We start from the raw sequence: 7,725 nt of genomic DNA on the forward strand, positions 1-7,725 counted from the left end.
CCTGAAAAGCCTCCTAAAGGGTATGCACGCATACTCGTATACACTGGGACAAAAATGGCATAGCCAAAAGCAGCACACCCATAATTAAACTAAACATATGATTTTTAAATTAAAACATAGACAAATTAAATAAAATTATGTACAAATAAATTAAATAAAATAAAATTAAATTAATTAAATTTGTAGCTTAAAATGTTTTATATTTGCAATGAATATTCTTCTGACACTAATTTGAAAATACCTATTTTAAAATAAGAGGGAGAGGCTGTTTTTAATATTCCTTGTTAAATTAAAATGTATTATTTTTTGCATTTCCTTGAACTAAGTTTATATTTATTTTTTGGATGTCCCTCGAAGTCTAGCTGCAAATCTTCTGTACCTACTGAGGTTTCGATTATTTCTAGTTGAAAACTTTGACCAATATCCCGTCATGAGGACGTGAAATGTGAAACGTGAATGTGAAGTTGAAGCCACGCTACTCGGGCTGTGAATATTTAAAGCCCAGTGTAAATATTTAAATTTCAGGGCTTTTTTCTGTCGGTGTAAAAACAGCCGGAACAGCAGCAGAGACAGCATGAGAGTGTGTGTTTAATACTTATAGACATAAAAACTGATAACGAAATCAAAACGTCGAGCCAAACGATTTGGAAATACTTCGACAGCAACAACAGTAGCAACAGCAACAACGAAAAATCGACAAAGGCAACAACAATAGGCCTCCCGAACAACAATGGACGTCGTCCGGCCATAACATCAATGTAACGGCCATACAACATTATTATCATCGCAAATGGCAAGTTAGACAAACACATTGAGTGCCCATTTAATGGCCATACCCAACCCAAACCCAGACCCAGACTCAGACCCGAATCAAGCCCGAACCCAACTCAACTCAGAACAAGATGAAGGCAAGAGAAGTCCAGCATGAATGACTGGACATGCGGCAGGAGGAAGAGAGGGAGTGGCAGCAGTGGCAGGAGGTAGAAACGTTGCTGGCGAAGATGGTTATGGGTCTAGGCACATAATGACCAAGCTAAACAGCAAATGAACTTTTAAACGTATTGAACTGACGTTGGGGAGGCCCAAGAACGAGGCGTCAAATGAGCCGCCGGCATCCACACCAAACAGAAGAGGGGAACGAAGCTGCTCCTAAAATAAGGGGTAGCAGGAGCATTATCAATGGAAGGCACACAATGCTTGACACACTGTCTACATTTAAAAAATAAATATGTAGGCACACGATGGATGGCTGCTGCAATACTCGACCAAAGGGCAGGGAGAATGGAAAACAAAAGAAAAAAATTTAAAAAATTCCCATGGGAAATAAGTGTGAGGCAAAGAAGTGAAAAGCGTCTGGGGGAAAATAAATAGGAGTTGGGAAAACCGAAAGACGCTTGACCAAAAAAGCAATGACTTATCCCTGTGATCGAGGAAGAGCTGTGTCGTGGGCTTTGGGAGCCAGAAAGATTGCGATTTAAAATTCCCATTGCAGACTCTGCTCATGGACCAGTCAACAATTTGCAGGCTCCTCTACCCTCTACCGAGAATTGAGCTCAAATGGAGCTTAGGTGGAAATCTGGAAATAATACATAGCTTTTCGATATGACTCTTCAGAGTTTGCCGCCCAGTCAGTAGGTACCCTTAGCTATAAACCCTGATTGCAAGTGGAACTGTGATCTGTGACACTTAAATGTGTGAAGAAAATGAAAGGCGTGACATCAAAAAGTTAACTAGAAAATAGTGTGAGCCACAGCACGGCCGGCCACTTGACGGATACTCGCATACTCGCATAAATCAGCCATCATGCACCGACAAATCACAGCTTAGTGCAGAGTGCACAGTACTGGTACGCAACTGCAGCCTGACCATGAATTCGGCGAGAACAAAGAAAGTTTTGGCAATTTATTATGGTCACGATCGTTCGTCACCTCGTTCCGTTTATAGTCGGACAAAGGAGAAGCGCATGAGACCCATGGCAGAAAGCGGCCCAGCTCTCCATGCCACGCCACGCCGTGATGTGATGTGATGGGTGGACGTGACTGGGCGGAGCATTTGGACGCCGCTCCTCTCGGGCTGCCAGTTGATTTAAACGATCCGGCATGCAGATGAGTTTTTGATTTTCCATTTGGCAGTTTTGTGTGCTGTTTGCCTTGTTTTTGGCTGCTGTTTGGCTTTATGTATATTTTATTTTATTTTTATTATTTGCTGTTTTTTACGAGTTGACAAACTGACGAACGACAAGTAAAACAACATGAAAATAGTGAACGAGACGCGGCAATAACAGCCAGAGAAAGACAGACAGAAGGACAGACAGATGGACTGGACTGGAGGGGGCGGTTGTCTGTCTGTCTTTCTGTTGGTTGTGCTCCCGGCTCCTGCCACGCATCATTTAACATTTCAGGGAGGCAACAAACACCCCTGCTGTGGTTGGGGAGCACGAGCACCCTCCCACCATGGCTGGCAGCAAATTTCGTCCTGGCCCTGTTTGTGTTTACAGTTCGTCTTAAGCTGCGACAAGATGCCGCCATATATTTGTCACATGGACGCCATTTTTACAGTCAACTGAAGTGTGCCCGGAGGGGTGACGAGCAGTGGTGCTGGCTGGAGCAGTGGGACAACAATCGACGAGTGGATATCAGGCACAAGAGAAGCACATGCGGCAACAGACAGCAACAGAGTGGAGGGAGGCATGTGGCAGCGGAGTTTGTGCAAATAACCTTAAGCCGGAAACTCGTCAAGTGACTTTGCTGATACTGATGGGACGGACTGTCTAGCAGTTCAAGCCCAGGCCCAAGCTAAAGCTCAAGAGCAGGCCAACCCCCGTGAAAAGCTACATCATCAACGTATCCAAAGTATTTGCATTTTGTATCACTTAAGCAGCAGCAGCTTTCGCCATTGTTGCCAGTGGTCACAGGAGACATTTATAGCCAAACACACTCAATCCCACTCGCAGTCGCACTCCCACTCAGAGTCACACATCCTCATGCATCCACATCCACACCCACTCAGGGGCAGATAAACTTGTCCTTGGCTTGGCTCCACTAACCCCTATGTACTCGTACAGCCCCCACGCCTCTCCTGCTGTTGCGTGCTTTGCTCGTATTTGCGACTCAAATGTTAAGTAATGGAATTATTTGTGCGCCCAAGTGTACGAGTGGGCGGTCCATCTTCCCCGAAGCTGTACCCCACCACTGGGAGCTAGACCCGCCAGATCCTCAGCACCTACTGCAGAAATCGACACTGCCCCTGCTTCCATGCCCCTCCACTCATTTGACAATCAAATTCGGCTTGGCAGCAAATTTTGGACATCGCAGGACGAGGCGCGTGTAATTGCCAGCACAAACATTGTGTTAAGTGGGCTAGCACATACATACGTAAATACCCATATACATACATGTGCACCAGACAAGGCATAAATGCTTGAGAACACTTGTGTTTGTGTTTGTGTTGGTTGTTGGTAGTTGGTCTATTTTTCTTGGCTGTGGCTTCAGCATTACTTGACTCTGACTTTGACTTTCTGGTGGGTCAGCTTTCGAATGCTTCACGGGCTTTGTTCTATCTGGCAACTTTCTCGTTCCCTTCACGATCCTTTCTTGCTTGATTTGTTTGTCGTGGTCGTCTTCCAGCATTCAAGAGGAATATTGGATGTGTTCTTTATCAGCTATCAATTTGAGGATATAAACTTTTGGTTTCCGTATTCCACATTCTCTAGCTCCATGTCACTTTTCTTTTTGCTGAATCGTAGTACCGCATTCTCAATAGCTTTTTCCCCACCATGTCTTTCTTTATTATTCTTATTCTTATTATTGTAGATTTTCATATAATTTATTCCATCCCTGTGGTTTTCCAGTGGATTATTCCTCTCTCTCTCTCTCTCTCTCCATCCCAACCGCCAGTCCTTCATTTTCTCCATCCCATGAATCTCATCAATTTCATTTTTGGAGCATACCTACTTTTAATTTTAACCTTTCTTTAAGCTCCGCCTTCCTCCAGCTCAGATGCCACATAACTTTCGACACCCTGGCGAAGTACATACATGCAGTACAGTACATATGGTATTATCTGAAGCTGTTTCCAACGCTGTGAAGCATATTCGGACATAAAAAATACATACATACATAAATTATATTCTTTATCAGAACTTATACTATTCCATATGTTTATTTCTACGGAAAACAACTCGACACATATGGCACAATTCCTATCTGCTACGTATATTATATTTACTTTTATATTTACATATGTATATACATATGTACACAGAAGGCATAGTGAGCGGGGTAGAGCGTGGAGCAGAGTCGGAGCAGGAGGAATGGGCGGAGAAGCGACCGGGCACAGATGGTGATGAGGGTACAGAAATTTGCAATTAATCACAATTAAAAGCTGGTCTGAATATTCTTTTTGCTCCACATAATATACCCTTACGCGTATACATAAATATATGCCTACAGATGTATGTACATATATACCTATAATACATATTTATATTAACGTTCCTTTTCCTTTCTCACACAACTTTCTCTGGTACGACTCTTTAGCCCGCGTCATCCGCATTTATTTATGGAAATATTAATTTGTTAGCACTTTAGCCGGGGGCACTCCACTACACCCTTCCCATTGCTATGCCCTTTCTGCTGCGCTGTTGTTAGTTGGTGGTAGGTGGTCGCTCGCCAACTGCCGGCCATTCCAAAGCGTTACGAGTCAGCGAAAATTTTCATGTTTAGTTTTTTCGCCATGGCGCCATTAATTTTCAATTAACACTATGCCAGGAACAGACGCCGACGACAACGACAACGACGATGGCGGTGGATTGTGGGGCAAATGGAGATGGGTTTGGCGATTGCCGCCCCTCGTCATGCAAAGGCCACGAAGCAGTCTGAGGAAGTGTGCTACCCTGTAAGAGGTTGGAAATAGTGGGGGGGGGTGGAGCACATGGAGTGTGGTCATTGATGATTGAAATGTGAAGCTGAAAATAATATTTCAACGTAATCAGTAATAAAAAAATGATGCAAATTAAATTATGAAAATTATCAAAATTAAAGTATGGAATTTGGATAGTTCCTTTGCATTAGATTCAGAATAAATCCATCCCTTAAATTAACATTTTTAAAGACTATGTAGGTTATATGATATGAGGAATCTACGGCATGTGTACGTTCTTGGGCAGACCGAAACCTTCGAAGTACTCAAAGGCATCCACTAATGATGCCCTGAATATCCTTCACTGTACTTGTTATTAATCGCATCGCCAGTGTCCTCATTTGCACCCAACTTAACCCCATCTAGCCACACCCAACGTTAACCCTAACCCTAACCCTAACCCTTGCCGTAACCCTAACCCTAACCATAACGTAACTTAACCTAACCCAACGGCAACTAATCTATCCCGTTCCATGGCCCACCTGTAGTTCACCTCCATTGTTGGCAGTCCCAAACAAAGTTCAATCCATTGTTGTTCCCGCCCTCGTTCCCCCTTTCCCCGTTCCGCTTTGCTCATTATTTGTGCTTACGCCATTAACTTAAAGTGCCATTGGCCCCGACGTGGAGAGGCGGAGAACATGGGGCCCGGAGACAACCAACTCTCGCAGCATCTGGCCATCTGCGCAGTCTGGGAGCACTTAACTTAAGCGCTCTAATTGTATTAAAAGCGTGTCCTGTCTCCCGCCTACGCCCCTGGCAGCCCAGCAAAGCCACCTTCTTCACGAGCATCGGGGCTTGCCACATAGTTGACGTTGACATTGGCACCATGTCCCAGCCTGTCCAGCTTTGCTCTGTCCTGCTATGCTCTGCTCTGCTCTGTCTTGGTCGGGAGGTCTTTCGTGAGGTCTACTTTGGTCTTTGGTCCGTTCTGATGTGGTGCTCTGGGGCTAATTCAGCAAAGTGATTTTCATTGGCCGCTTTTCCACAGTGCGTGCGATGGCAGATTTGCTGTTTTCAGTGCTGCTGCTTACTTTCTGTGCCGCAAGTTTTTTTTTTTTGCCTAATGGTTTAATTACGGTCGGGTAAAGGAGGGTAGGGTTTTTGTCAACATGCCTCATATTTCAATTTGTTCCGATGCCAGAAACTTCTTCATTTGCGGCCGCCATTGTCTCCAGGTCGTTTCGGTCCGTTTGCAGGCTTTGTTACTCGTTCATAATGACTCGTACGTACCTCTGCGGCTGTCGCTTTCCGTTCACGATGCGCTTCGCATCACCTGAATGTCCTTTGAGTGGCATGTGACCGTACATCCCCCCCCGCCCCTCATACGACAGCACTGCTCTGCTCTGCTTCATCCTTCGCTGGCGGGTTGCTCCCATTTCGCCTTGTTGCTTATTTTCGGCATGTAAACGCGCATAACTTGCAATTTCAGCTGTGTGGTGGGCACTGGGGAGGCACTAACAGGAAAGGGGGAGGGAGCGGACGTTGAGGGAGGGGGCCAGGCCACATTGTAGACATGCCAGGGCTCTCGCTTGGCTGGAACCCGAGTAAATGTTAATTAAGCATCATTTACGCATTCAGGCCGCCATAATTTGCAGCGACAATAACACTGACAGCGCCACAATGTTGCGACAACTTTGACAAGCCCCAGCCACGACATGGCCCTGACAAGGACGCAACGCAACGCAACGCACGCAGTCGGAGTTAGAGTCGAAATTAGAGACCCCTTCTGCTCGGGCTGAAGACAGGAGGCGCCCACTCTGCCACTCGACACCACGCAGTCAAATTTAATGTAACATAAAAGGTTTTCCATTTCATTTTCTTTCTTTAATGGATATCGTAATGGCGTAATGGTTCCATCAGAGCCACCACAAATGCCTGTTTGCATGGCTATAAGCTTTTATCTGTGTATCTCGGGAGAGGAAAACCGCAAGTGATTGAAGCTTTTTGTCTATTTCAGTCATAGCCAAGTCTCATGCAAGTTAAATATTTTAAAGCGCCACTCACAAGTCTAGTCAGCTATTTGTAATCTTTGATTTGGCCGCTACCCATCTGTTCAATTCACCTGGGTACCAGCGAGTGGTCTTCTTATTCTGAGGCCGCTTACCCTCCACTCAAAGGCCCTCTAGCAATCATCTTACGTCCGTGTGTTCATCCGGAGCCATCTAACACAGCAATTTACTTGTCGGATTGTCAGCCTGACTGCCTTCCGGTGTCTGCCACAGACAATGCATACTGCGGCCCTGTATTAGCGGGTCGAAACTGTTCTTTAGATGTTCTGTCTTCACCCACCCTATGCCCTGGGACTGGGGCATCTTCATGCATAGTTCATTCGTGTGGCAACTGGCAAGTCAGCCAAATTTGTGGCCACTTAGCGGCCGGTGAATTCACCCAACAACTGGCCAACAAAATTCAGTGACATCGGCAGACCATCACAAAAAGCAACAAATAGCCAGCTGTAAAAAGCAAAATAATGCTTAAGTACTAATACTCGTAGAACAAAAACCAGCAGCAGTGGAAGTGAACCAAAAGGAGGAGAACGTCGTAAGATGCGGCAAGGGCCGCGGCTCTACTTTTATACACATTTGGCATGTATTTTTCTCGCACTTGTTTTGAGAAATGGTAAAACTTTAGAAACAAAGATTAGAACCACTAATACTAGGTATACTCTAATGTTAGTTCTTTCACTTTGTTTATCCTCTTTTACCCCTTGTGCCATAGTTGATTTTTTTAAATATTTTGAGGTATGGATGTGTAAGTTGTGACTCTCCGTCGAAGTATTTAATATTTGATATAAACCATATTTTG

This window comes from Drosophila obscura, unplaced genomic scaffold (genome assembly GCF_018151105.1).
Source record: "Drosophila obscura isolate BZ-5 IFL unplaced genomic scaffold, ASM1815110v1 contig_96, whole genome shotgun sequence".
Taxonomy (NCBI): domain Eukaryota; kingdom Metazoa; phylum Arthropoda; class Insecta; order Diptera; family Drosophilidae; genus Drosophila; species Drosophila obscura.